Source organism: Eurosta solidaginis, chromosome 3, assembly GCF_040869045.1.
Source record: "Eurosta solidaginis isolate ZX-2024a chromosome 3, ASM4086904v1, whole genome shotgun sequence".
In the NCBI taxonomy this organism is placed as follows: Eukaryota; Metazoa; Arthropoda; class Insecta; order Diptera; family Tephritidae; genus Eurosta; species Eurosta solidaginis.
In genome coordinates this window covers 155186152-155200145 of record NC_090321.1, presented here as the reverse complement: position 1 = coordinate 155200145, position 13994 = coordinate 155186152, and the positions used below count along the sequence as shown (strand labels likewise).

The window sequence follows — 13994 nt, the reverse complement described above, 5'->3', positions numbered from 1 at the left end:
TATCAATACAAAACGAAAAACCTTTTTTTGAATTTACTGTGCAAAAAATTATGAGATACCGGGACACCTCTTTATCGGGTACAATTTTGCAACGTCTCCTCCAAGCGAAATGCAAAATTGCTCAAAATTAAACTTGCCGAATTACATGTAAAGTAACTCCAGTGGTGAATTGCCTTCCAGCGATTTGATTCTTTACTTTTCTATAACTTACAAGTTCTCTATTTAAAATGTTATGTCAAACATTTATACAAGTTTTGTTCGAAACAATCAAGTGTGACAACTACATGCGAGAGAAGAAATTGAGAATGAGCTGAGCTGCAACTGAAAGAATTGAGAATCAGTTTTGTGACTACTATTTTCATTTCTATTTGCGAAGTTCAAAACTATAAATTAAATAAATTATAAAATATAAAATTTGGTGATAGTGTGTTTAATAAAACAAAATAATAAAGTGTATAATGTTTAATGTGTGCCAGCATATTTGATGTAAGCCCAATTGACGTTCAGTTAAGTGCCACCGTGGTGTGATAGTAGCGTGCTCCGCCTGCCACACCGTATGCCCTGGGTTCGCACCCCGGGCAAAGCAACATCAAAATTTTAGAAATAAGGTTTTTCAATTAGAAGAAAATTTTTCTAAGCGAGGTCGCCCCTAGGCAGTGTTTGGCAAGCGCTCCGAGTGTATTTCTGCCATGAAAAGCTCTCATTGAAAACTCATCTGCCTTGCAGATGCCGTTCGGAGTCGGCATAAAACATTTAGGTCCCGTTCGGCCAATTTGTAGGGAAAATCAATAGGAGCACGACGCAAATTGGAAGAAAGCTCGGCATTAGATCTCTTCGGAGGTTATCGCGCCTTACATTTATTTATTTATTTATGTATATGGCAACATAGGTACTTTCGTACAAAGCTGTCGCAACAACTTTTTTTGTTCATTTGACTACTAAAACGGTCAATTACGAATCAACGATTTGTGCGCAGTTGATTTAACATCTTGTTGCGATGGATAAAAATTAAGAGAAATTTCGGTGGAATTGACCCGTATTTCGGTTGATTTTACCGGCCTTTTTCTTTCAGTGTAAGATACACTTGATACCAGCAACGAATGGCAGTAGTTATGAAGTAGGGCAATGCTTTCAACTGAAACTTTCAACCTTGTTATGGCCTACGAAATACAACCCTTTTGAACGCGTTCCTAACTAGTTCAGTCGTAGATCGTCCTGAAATAGGCACCGCCTTCGATGAATTATTTTAAATATATTTTGCACAGACTTACTTAAGCGCTCTTGGACCAGCGCTGCATATAAGCAACATATTTCTCTAACATCTCACATTCACTAATAAAATGATTAGAAATATGAATTATTATTATTAGGCCTCGATGCACTGTGATCTTCATTTAGACCTACTCTTCTTGACCTTTCAGCCTATTAGAGTATGTGGAGTCTTTTAATGTATTTAAGTCTCTATTTAGGCTTTTACGCAGGTGCAGATCTATGGGGGAGGGGGGGGGGGCGACCAGGGGACACATATGTCCATATAAGCAGCGGAGAGAAACGCACACCCACATGCATATATCTGAGATACTCCCAATAGTAGGCAATCATCGGTGGAAGTCTCATTCACATACACACGCGCATATGGCTATGCGAAAACCTATAATCGTGCATCTGTAGTTATAGCTGGTGAGTTTATAGCTGGTAAACAAGTAGTAAACTCTAGAAACGCCTAGAAATATGCAAACGAGGAAACCGAAAAGTACGATTTAAGCAAGCTGTGAAGTATCAGTGTTATTGTGAAGTAATTTTAAAAATTTTGCATTTTTCTTGAGCATGAAAATAGCAGTAGGCACAAAATTTTGGCATTTCACGATGCATGGCAATTTATACATGAATACCGCTTTTATAAAAATAAAACAAAATTTATGAAATTTTTTGATGCCACTAAGCCTTTACCTGGAATATGTACATATGTGAATATAAGTAAACTGGAGTAAATTTCCATGTATAAACATTGCATTAGATAACCACTGCATATATTTTTCTATATAAAATCTAAGGCGCGATATACTTCCGAAGAGGATTTAGGCCCAGCTTCTCTTCCAATTTGCGTCGTGTTACTTTTAATTTTTCCTGCAAATCGGAGGGACTAGTGCTAAATATTTTACGCCGACTCCGAACAACATTTATCAGATGAATTGTCACTTAGCAACTTGGCAGATATACACTGGAAGGGAGCGTAACGTTTGCCTGTTTTAGAAAATTCTACCTCGCAAAATCCTGCAAAATGTTAAAAAATCCTGCATAGGTAAAATCCTGGTTTTCTAAAATTTTGCTTTTCCAAAATCCTGGTTTTCCAAAATTCTGCTTTTGCTAATACTATGTTCAAACAGAAAAATAAATTGAGGAAATTTCGATTTGAATTGAGTGCTGTTCATACAACTCGATTTAGCTTACACAATAGTAATTTGATAGCTGGTTGGCTCATCTCTACAGCAAGAACATACCTTTGTTCAGACTGTCAAAATGAACACGCACATTATTAGGCAAATGAAATGGAATGAAAACATAAAACTTTGAAATTTTTGTGTGTTGTAAGAAAATGTGTTCAATGTTTTTGTTTCATTTTGATTTTGCCATCTTCTTTTGACAATCCAACTCCAGTGAAATGACAGACATAAAATCAGCTGATTAGATGAGCCAACCATATAGTTCAGCCATGCGTAATTGACGTTTAAGTATACTCAATAAACACACTTTACAATATTGCATTTGCAGTTTGAAACAATTTATTACGCAATTTTTTTTAAATTGGCAATTTATTATTACAATTTATTATATAACAAATTGCGTAATAAATTGCAAAAACAGTATAAATTGCCAATTTGGTGTGTGTTTGAACCTAGTATAAATCCGGCTTCTGCTTTTAGTGTACTTACCCTTTAGATAAACTTTCTGAACAACGAAATGAACCGACATACGCAGCGAAAGTATTCAAACTCATACACAGCGATTTTAGAAATCAAATAAACTTTATTCGTAATATGTTTTTATATATGGTAAATATTTTGGTCTAGTAAGCAACTTGGTTGATTTAATTCATTCCTTTTTTAATAACTCTTCGTAGTTGCTTGTTTTTTTTTTTAATTATGTTTCTTTTCTTTCTTATTATTTCTCCATTTTCCCTTCTTTGTATTTGAGTTTTCGCATAAATAAGCTCCTTTTTTTTTTTTGTTTTTTTTAAGCTCTTTTTGTAAATTTTATACGAGTTTATAAAATTGTGAGGTACTTTCACCTACAATGACTTTTAGTCTACGATGTATAACGGTATTTCTAGTTCCAGCAATTCGTCAATGAATATGTGTACATACATACATATTAGGCCTGGTCGATTTGTGGGGAGGCAAAAAAATTGCCCATTGCTCTGTGAAAATCATATTCTAGGGATCAAAATAAGAAACTTTGCCGAAGGAACCATACCTCTAAAACGAATTCTGATGTCCCCCAATTTGGGTCGAACTTTTGGGTAGGGGCAATTTTTGAAAAATCCCACTTTGACCCATTTAGAGTGCTCCAATCGAGTCCAAATGTATGACCGACCCCCACTAACTTTGAAAGCCCGACCCACCGATGCCAGTGGCACACCCCCTGTAACCCCCCTGGGGGTTCACCATACAAACATTTCAAAAAATCGCCAGTTTGCACTTTACATGAAAAAATCAGCGAAATGCTTATGTTTTTTCTTTTTGGAGTTTATTTTTCTCTTTGGAAATTTATTTCGTCAGAACACATGTAAATGAAAAAATGAATTTAACTTAGTAATAGAAAAGAAATTTAAAAAAATTATTAGAAATTAGCGTTTTTACAACCCTTTTAAAACCAAGGCATCACTGTGATGCATTTGCATGTCGTAAACATAGTTGTGTGGGTTTTTTATTCAACCGTTTTAAAAAATGAAGGTATCACTGTGACACAATTGCAGATCGTAAAATTGCTTGTGTTGTTTTTTTTAAGCCACCACAAGACACAGCAGGAAGAATTGAAATTACCATTTCATTCTTATTACCTCGTCTCGTAGGCCATATATAACGCAACAGTTTTTGTGAATGCATTAAGTCGTTGTGAAGAACTCAAAGTGTGAAGTGCTAATTTCAGATAAAAAAATATTTCAAAAAAAATAATAAGTGAAGTGACCATTCCAAATCAAAAGGTTTACAATGAATCCACCATCCTCTACACCGCAAGATGAAGCAACTACATCAACAACTATCGAAAACCCAATGAGTTATATACCCAAGCATGATGTTACTGTTTTTGGTGTGTCTACTAATTTAACTGATCTTAATTTACTAACCCATCTGGATATCTTGAGATATTATTTTTACTTAAGCGAACGTGCTAAAACAGAACAAAAAAAGTTTTCCATAAATCATTCACTATTCAAGTACAAGATAAGTTGATTGGAATTTGGGAAAAACTTGGTATGGAAATAATGCTGAAAAAAAGTGTATTTAATATATTGAATAAATTGCTTGACAAGTATCAAGAGCAAATCAAGAGAAGAAACAACACCCAATAATTTACAGAGTATGTAAAATCTCTGGAAACAATTTTTTACTTGTGAAATTGAATTTTCCACCGATTCGAAGTACTTATACGACATGGCCCATGCAATTTCTAGCGGCGTGGTTCCGGTGGATCTGGCTAACATCAAACCAGGGAAAATTGTACATTCTCGGTGGCTCACCAAGGCCGCTAGATTATTGCGATTATATGTGACAACGGAAAATTCAGATGCAAATTTAAGAATTCTGGTTGAATTTATAATTAAATGTTATGTGCCAATGTACTTCAATATCAAGTATTACAGCTCTGTCGTGTTCGGCAGTGCATTATTTTTCAAGTTCATTGGTTGGTCACGATTTCTAGAACCTCGTTTACGCAAAATTGTAAATAAAGTAATTAAAGATAATTCATATTATGCGCATTCGGAAAATATCTTGTTATCAATGTTGTTTGATGATAGCAAAGAAAAGCGCGACTGTGCCATCAAGAAAATTATACGCTATCGAACCGATGTTGACGAGCCAATGGAACTTAGAGTTTATAAAAAACCAGATATAAACTTTAATTGCACAAGTTATACGGAAATGGTCAATTTGAATGATATAAATATCGTATTTGAACCACCATTCACGCGAAGCATTCCGTACGATACATTGAAAGAATATTTAAATCAAGATGATCCACCGTTTAATGATCCAAAAATTCCATCACACATACAAGGAACGGAACGACATGTTCAATTGCTAGCTAGCGTTTCCAAACGGGTTATACCGGAAAATGTAGAGGCTGTTATGGCGACGACATTAGAGAGCCGTGCAAAATTGCCCAGACTTGAAAGTAAAAAAGACTTCAAACAATAATTTTTTTAGTTTCTTTTCTATAACTTACTTAAATTAATTTTTTCATTTACATATGTTCTGACTAAATAAATTTCTTAAGAGAAAAAATAGATATTATTATAAATAAATAATAAATATTATTATAAATAAATAAATAAAAATAAAGAAAAAACATGGCCATTTAGCTGATTTTTTCATGTAAAGTGCAAAAACGGCGATTTTTTGAAATGTTTGTATGAACCCCCAGGGGGTTCCAGGGGGTGTGCCACTGGCATCGGTGAGTCGGGCCTCCAAAGTTAGTGGGGTCGGTCATACATTTGGACTCGATTGGAGCACTCTAAATGGGTCAAAGTGGAATTTCTCAAAATTTGCCCCTACCCAAAAGTTCGACCCAAATTGGGGGACATCAGAATTTTTTAGAGGTATGGTTCCTTGGGCAAAGTTTCTTATTTTGATCCCTAGAATACGATTTTCACAGAGAAATGAGCGATTTTTAAATCGACCCGCCTTAATACATATGTATGTTCATATGGGTGGAATAGTAAAATAAAAAATAATGTGTACACAGTGTTGTATTTAAATGTAATATAAAAAATGTTAAAGTGGACATGTCATTACTTTGAAAAGTGTGGGATTCTGAGAAGCAGAATTTTTAAAAATCGGGATTTCGTTACCAACCCACACTGGAATACACTGCCGAAGAGCGATCTCGCTTAAAAGAAGTTTTCGAATTAAGAAAACTTGTTTCTAAATTTTTTAGGATGCTTTGTCCCGTACCACCCGTGGAAGAGCGAATGGAATATTATCACCTTCGCCGGGTGCTTCAAAGCTGCCTCTGTTTAACATGACGTAGACGACTTCCCTCTAGAACCTGAGCACTCGCTGAACATTGGTGATAAGGTCGCCCTTTTGACCCGGGCTTGAAATATTCCGTCTTTTGCCGAATTTTTGGTACCATTTTAAATTTTTTTTTATATTCTGTGCCGTACTCTTCGATCGGGTGACAGCCATTTAGCTTTATGGATCTTTTAATGTCTGAACTGTGATCTGGATATGAAAACATTTCGAAAAACAGCGAAGGCGATCGTCCTTACTCCATTAATAAATTTATGAAATTGCTGCGTAAATGTATTTTTATGAACAATATATGTATGTATGCACATCATCGCCAAATATTTTTTATATAAGATAAGATAGATAAGAATTTGGAAATTTGGAACTTTGAGATCGATTTTTAAGTAACTTTTTGGTGAGATAGAGACGTTAAATTTCAAACTTAATTCAAAGGCCGATGACAGTATAAAACGCATCACAAAAAATTTCGCTAAGGGGCGCACGAATCGAGATATTTAGAAAAATCTTACGGAACGGATGGAATCTTGCGATCGACTTTTAAGTAATTTCTCATTGAGCTACAAACGTGAAACTTCACAGATAGGTTAAGACACCGTGACAAAGGAACAAAAAAAATCCATTAGAGGGCACACGGACCGAAATACAGTAGAATCGCGGAAAAGTTAACTCTCGAGAAAGTTAAACGCTCGGCTTAGTTGGCCGAGCTTGAGGGTTCACGTAGCGCTCCAAAAAGTTAACTGGTGGTTAACTTTTCTGAGCTTTTTTAAAATTCAACCGTTTGTTTGGCAATAAAAACAAGTCGGGTATTCGCCCGGTGAGTGGTGTTGACGTCAGCATTGACGACATTGAAAATTGGAACGACGTTCAAATTACGGAAGATGACGAAAATTGAAAAGTGTCCGATAATGATAACGAAGAATCAGCTATCGACAGGGCCGTAGAGAGAAAATCCGTGCCCGGGACTAAACAATTTACGGGCCCCATATAAAAAATCCACTAATACATTTCATTAACTTGAATTAATGACGTCTCATTCATGAATCATTACACCACGCTACAAAAACTAGCTTTAGTTCTGTCCTATGAACCAAATATACTTTTTCGGAAAGGGGAGAAAAAATAAAAATACACGTGCATCGGCGATTTTCATGTACACGTCAGAATGTTTTTTTATGTATAAAGTATAAAGTTCGTAGTGTCCGTCTCTCCGCCATAAACAGTTTAGTGTTAGAAAGTTACTATTGATAAACTAAAAATGTATGGGGTAGGATGGGTCGAAAAAAAATTTATTTTTTTGGAACGCTTTTGTAATTAAAAATTTGGAGTCCCTTCACGTTATGCCGGAAAAAGTGAAAAAACTTTTTTTTTAAATTCAGGAAAATCTGAGAATTGATAAAAATCTTTTTTTTAATTTGACGTGATACAGACATTCCCACGAGTCTGCCTGCAAAAATTCAGCTCGATTGGATCACGGAAAAAGGGTTAAAAATCGATCCAAAGTCTTTCACACAGGCGGACAGGCGGTCACTACGAGCTTTATACTTTATACATAAAAAAAAATCTGACGTGTACATAAAAATCCCCGATACACGTGTATTTTTATTTTTTCTCCTCATTCCGAAAAGGTATATTTGGTTCATAGGACAGAATGTGTGTAACGCGGTGTTATTGATGGATTACATCAAACAAACTTTTTGCCACATCAACTAAATGATTTTTGGACTAAGAGCTGTCAATAAAATTAACACAGTATACTTACTATTTATATTATTTTATTGTAACGTAGAAATAAAATTCTCTTTTAACAGCCACATATTGTTTCAAAAAATATTTTCTAGTTAGTTGGTAACATTTTAATACATTTCTGATAAATTTAATGATGATTATAAATTTTAATTATTCAATATAGAAAGTTCGGATATCAGAGTGGCTTTAATTCCTTTCTCGCTGCAAAATTTTTATAATAATATCAAAATTTAACTGTCTTGCCAAAACGGATTCAACACAAAGCGTGGCAAGTCCTGAAACTCGCTCTTGAGATGAACACGATCTACGAAAGTTTTTGATTCTTGAAAGGACGCTGAAGGAACGTTCTGCACTAGCTACAGTGACAGGTATAGTGAAAAAGATACGTAAAGCAACGCAAATGTTGGGGAAAATCGTATACAGATTTTGAACATATGTAGATGGCATTTAGCCATGCCAATGGTGACAGACCTTTATCAAAATTTGCTTCGTGAATATTTTTCAAGCGAATTATTTCGCATTCTAAGCTTTGAGAAATGTCCGACATGTAATTTTCGACAAAATTTTGCTGCGCCCGCCCGAACCGTAGTTTCATCCATGTCTTCAAATTGCCACAAAATAGAAAACGTCTCGCTCAAATTTATCATAGCTGCAAATCGTTCAGTAATGCCAGTTATTACCGAATCAACGATCACCAGGAATGTATTGTTTTTAAAATCAGACTCTAAATCAACCGTAATCATCTCATTTAAATTATCTTCAGAACGTCTTTTGGGTTTTCTCTTTCGAATGTCCGGAAACTTTGGCGAGATGTTCAATTGAGTAGCAACTGTTTGGCATTTGTTTAAAATTGTTTCCCATTGGTTCCTGATCAACTTCAAACCAGCTAATAAGGCATCTAGATATCGGACCTCAACATCTATGGTGGTGTCTCTAGCTTGGAGGACCACGTTTCTTTCATTAATGGTAGTCAGTATTTTCAACCAAATTGAGGACAGCAAGATACAATCGAACTTCTTGATGTACTTGAGAATGCCAGTAACATCGCCGTATGCTTGCGCAGTCAAATTTGGCTTTTGGCTGAAAGACTATGAAGAGAGCTTGGTACATTTTTTTGAGGATGTCCCATCGTTGTGGAGTGCTGCTGAAAATAGTAAAGCATTTCTGTACAACTCCGAAGAAAGTAATTGCAACCGTACAACATTCTGCAGCATTAACACCACATAAATTGAGGATGTGGGTTGTACAAGGCGAGTAATCAGCATTCGAGTTTCTGTCGAGAATGTGACGTAGTGCTCCGTTGTAAGCTCCTATCATATTGGCGCCGTTATTGCGCCCTTGTGCACTACAATCTGTTAATGGGATTTCATGTTTACCGTACTCTGCCATACTCCAGACAAATTAGATCAACGATTTTCTGACCAGTTTTTTGGTTACAATTCACGAAAGCCAAAATCCGTTCTTGAATTGTAAAATTTGTTGCTTTCGAATTGAAATGGAGTTACCGCAAAATGAACGTAATCAACGTGACTAGCATCAGGCATAGCATCAACGATAATAGCAAAATACTTGGCTTTTTTGCCTTGATCTAATAAAGTTTCCTCACGTGCTTTGCACAAGTTTCTATAAACTCGTTCTGAATATCTGGGAAAAGATAGTGAACTTGTAAACATTTGTGCTGCTGTTGTGAAATCCTAACTTTCTCCAAATGATATCTAAGTATCGGATCATAATGGCTTATGAGATCTTAGATGCCCAAAAAATGTCCAATGTTTCGTTCGCCAAGATATATACTTTCGCCTTTGAAAGCTGGGCCTCTTTCACCCAAAAATAAAATAGTTTCCAAAATTCTATATAGTATTTCTTTCCACTTTTGAGTTTCAGTGATTAGCTGTTCATTGATAAGTGTATCAATTGTAGCCTCCTTTTGAATTAGATTTTGTAAAGATCGCCATTGAATATAACATTTAATGTGAACTTGAGTATTTTCGTGTGATGTCAGTTTATCGTATAGATTCTTCCATACCTGGAATTTCGAATATCCGCACAACAAATTTTAGGTCGATTTAAAGTATTGGTGCTTAACGGACGACATGGTAGGCAATAAAAAGCGTTGCTACTGGCACTCCACACTAACCAGTTATGCTCAACTTTCCATTTGGCAAGATTCTGTTTCACAACGAGGTAGGAAATGCCTCGTCATGACAATCACGTGGAAAAATAACAGGACACTTTGATGACCTCGACGAATTATTTCGTTGACTTCTTCAGATCGCAAAAACTCATTATTCACGCTACCGATATCGAAGTCGTTTAAATAATCTGGATTTTGATACAGAGTTGGTATACTGATGGAAGAGTGTTTGAAGATGAACCTTCATCAGTGTCACCACTAAAACTTTACAATTTCGGATTCGTGTAAACATACATTTTTGTTTGATGTTTTTATTGTCTCCTCAAGCCCAGGCAAAAAATCATTATCAATATTCGTTGCTTTTGAAATTCGGCTTAAAATTTGCACATGGAACAACTAAAGACTTTCCTGAATTAAAAAAATGTCTTAGTACCTCTAAATCACGGGCCCCCTGAGAAACACTTTTTTGTTTGATGTTTTTATTGTCTCCTCAGGCGCAGGCACAATATCATTATCAATATTCGTTGCTTTTGAAATTCGGCTTAAAATTTGCACATGGAAAAACTAGACTCTCCTGAATTAAAAAAAATGTCTTAGTACAGTCGGGCCTCGATTATCCGTGATGGTCGGGACCAGAAGCATTACGGATAATCGATTTTCACGGTTAATGGAATAACAATTTTGATTATAGTTTTTTTTTAATTTTTTTTATTTAACAGGTGAACATTTACATTAAAAAAAATTAATTCAAGAAAATTATGTACAGTTTTATATTAAATACAATGTATGTATGTATACATGAAATTTTCTACTGAAAACATGAGGCAAAAAAATGACTTCAAGCAAAAAAAGAATACAATTTCTTAAAAAAAGTCGTGTAATGTTGTTTGTCTAATATTTTTCAATTTATAATTTTCTTTTATAAATTTTTCTTGTATGCGAAAAACTAAAATTTTATCCTGCTCTGTAATTCCGGGACAACCAGGGCTATCCAGGAAATTCAGCAATGTGCTTGATGCCTCTATCGATTCTTTTAAAGTGTTTTCTGAAACAATTACATCGTCTTCATCAGTGTCTTCCAATCCACTGTCTCGCTCAGGTTCATCTGAGTTACTGTTTGCCATGCTTATAATTTCCTCATCTGACAAAACAGCAAATTGGGAGGCATTTTCATGACATTTCACCCATGTCTCTATATCCTCTGTGGTAAAGTCATCCGTAATATTGATCATTTGTGCCACATTCACGTGCGTATTCGATATGTCCATACCCATAACAAAAATCAATGAATTTTTGCATGAAAATATTTTATAAAATTATAAAAATATACCTACGCACCTTCATTATCTGGACATAACAACTTATTCCAAGCGTTCTTCAAAACTTCAGAAGTAATAGCGTCCCAAGCATTATCAATGGACCACAGGGCTTTCTTTATATTAAATTCTTTCTTAAAATCTTCTCTATTATTTGACGAGACTAGTTCTTGCACTATAGTTTTACGATAATGGCATTTAAAACTCCATTTTACACCCTGATCCATCGGTTGGATCAAGGACGTACAATTCGGTGGCAAATATTTTACAATAACGTTGTTAGCCTTTAAATCGTGAACGTCTGGATGTGCCGGGCAGTTGTCCAACAACAGAAGGATTTTGCTATCATCCGTAAGACCGATTTTCTTAAGATGCTCCTTTACCTCTGGTACAAAGTTTTTGGTAAACCATTCTAAAAATATTGTTTGCGTTACCCATGCTTTGAATTGGCCTTATAAATTACGGGAAGGTCGTATACATTTTTTAGGGCTCTTGGACGAGCACTTTTACCAATAACTAAAGCTTTTCACTTGTGCGTACCAGCAGCATTAGCGCAAACTGAAGTGGTTTTTCTTTCTTTTGCCACCTTATGTCCATCTATAAATCTTTCATTATGACAAACCAAACTGCTCTCGGGCAAACACTTCCAAAAAAGGCCTGTCTCGTCCGCATTATAAATTTGCTCACTAGTAAGACTTTCCGTTGATATCAATTCATTTAATTGTTCTACAAACTTTGTAGCACTTACATAGTCTGCTGAAGATTTTTCTACTTCAGCATGAATTCTTTTTATTCCATGGCTATTCTTAAAATTTTGCAACCACCCGTTGGAGTATTCACACTCAGAATCAATGTTTAGTTTTGTGTGGTATATTTTAGCCTTTTCTCTCATCAGTTCTGTAATTGGAGTGCCTTTAAAACGCTCTTGTCTGAACCATTCGTAAAGTGCCATATCTACTTTTGGTTCTTCAGCTGCCTTTAAAGTTTTTGGTTACGAAATCCAACCACCGAATCACTCTCTGCACAAAACTTTAAAAGCTTGTATTTGCATCCCAACTCTCCTGAATTAAAAAAATTTCCTAGTACCTCTAAATCACGGGCCCTTGAGAAACACTTTTTTGTTTGATGTTTTTATTGTCTCCTCAGGCGCAGGCAAATAATCATTATCAATATTCGTTGCTTTTGAAATTCGCCTTAAGATTTGCACATGGAACAACTAAAGCTCTCCTAAATATGTTCTGTGAACATGAAATCAGCCAGTACAAATTAAATCTTGGTTTATGCTCTGTAATGATTAAAACTACGGCATTTAAATAAATTCAATGTGTTATATCCCAAAAAATATGTTTATTACTGCATTTTTTATTATAAGCTTTTATTTACTTTCACTTGGCTGTTGTTTGTAATCAAATCTTGAACGTTAAATCTGATACACTTCCCGGTGTCCGATTGAGCTGAAATTTTGCACACATGTATAACTCCGATGACAATGCAATATTACGAGAATTCGATAAATTAATCGATAACAGAGATATCGGTAAAGATTTGTGTTCCCAAGGGAACAATAGCCTAAAGCGCCAAATACACGACACGAACATTTTCGCGAACATTCCGCAATCTTGTTCGCAGCTTTGGCCATACACCATACGAACTTTTGGCCGAACATTAGTTCTCTTTCAGACAGCGATGAATACGGACAACAATTGTGCTGCTGCAATATTGCTCGCTGTGGCAATTAAGCGTAAAAAAAAGAGAGAAGATTCAATAAATTCACTCAGAAATTTTTTATTGTCCATTTTACTTTTCCGCGCACGTCTGTTCCGTTCAGAAATTACTACGATTATGAGCTATTTCGCCATACACGCACGAACAGTTCGCGCAAAATATTTTAATTTTTGGCGAACATTTGCGCGAACTGGCAAACACCTTCATACACGACAGAAAAGGTCGCAGAAACATGACATAACGGGAATGTTCGCGGAAATGTTCGTGTCGTGTATTTTGCGCCGAAGTCCTGTGTTTAGAGGGATGGTAAATAACCCACAGCGGCTCAAGAACGAGGTAACTTCGCTTTGTTTGTGCATACAACGAACGTAGAAGTTAGGCTGTTATCGCTCAATGTTGCATACTTTTCTGCGCACTTGATTTTGCTTTATATATTTAACCCACAGAGCAGAGATCTGCAATGAGTAGTTGTAAACTGAACGCGACATAGGCAAAGTCACAAAAAATATGATTTTAAGTTAGTTAGCACTGTTTGACACAATTTTATATGTGCTCTCTGTCAAAAATGCTTCAACTAACTTAGTCACATTTTATTTCGATTATGAATATGCCCCAATATATTCGCATCATGATATAAAAAATCGTCTACTCATACTCAGTCAAGGTTATTTAAACGTAGCGATTCGTATCAGTAATTTGGTTCAGAGTCTTGTCATCCTGACACCGCGTTAGCGTTGAACGCGAAAGATCTGACAACCGAAGCTGCTGATATCCGAAGTGAAGCCACTTTTGGCAAACACATACGATATGTTTTCTCGA

At 35.6% G+C, this 13994-nt stretch overlaps 1 protein-coding gene across 4 annotated transcripts in view; it reads right to left on the bottom strand.

Annotated features, from left to right (window-relative positions):
* gem (gemini) overlaps positions 1–13994 on the bottom strand; it is a 435608-nt gene that overhangs the window by 38344 nt on the left and 383270 nt on the right. The window lies entirely within an intron of this gene.